Here is a 621-nt window from a genome sequence, read left to right on the forward strand (position 1 = left end):
TTTTTTTTTTTTTTTTTTTTTTTTTTTTTTTTGAGACGGAGTCTCGCGCTGTGTCACCCAGGCTGGAGTGCAGTGGCGCGATCTCGGCTCACTGCAAGCTCCGCCTCCCAGGTTCAGGCCATTCTCCTGCCTCAGCCTCCGAGTAGCTGGGACTACAGGCGCCCGCCACCACGCCCAGCTAGTTTTTTGTATTTTTAGTAGAGACGGGGTTTCACCATGTTAGCCAGGATGGTCTCGATCTCCTGACCTCGTGATCCGCCCGCCTCGGCCTCCCAAAGTGCTGGGATTACAGGCTTGAGCCACCGCGCCCGGCCCCAAAAAGTTTTTAAAAAGGAAGTCAAGCCACAGGACAGCCCCTGCCCCAGTCCTTCCTGGTGCCAGGGGCTGCTCTAGAAAGATCTATGGCAACACAGCTTCCTGCAGGGACACTCAAGAACTTCCACCCTCACAGGGAAGCCTTGCTGGAGTCTTGAGAGGTCCCCAAGTCTCCCATTTCCCCGTTTGTGAAATGGGGTCACTCTGGGAAAAGTTGAGAAACCCCCAGCAAAAATCTCTCCCAGAACCTGGGAGCCCGTTCTCAGATCCGAGGTCACGACCCTGTGTTTTGCCCACTTTTTTTTT

The sequence above is a fragment of the Theropithecus gelada genome, chromosome 19 (genome assembly GCF_003255815.1).
Source record: "Theropithecus gelada isolate Dixy chromosome 19, Tgel_1.0, whole genome shotgun sequence".
NCBI classification, from domain to species: Eukaryota; Metazoa; Chordata; class Mammalia; order Primates; family Cercopithecidae; genus Theropithecus; species Theropithecus gelada.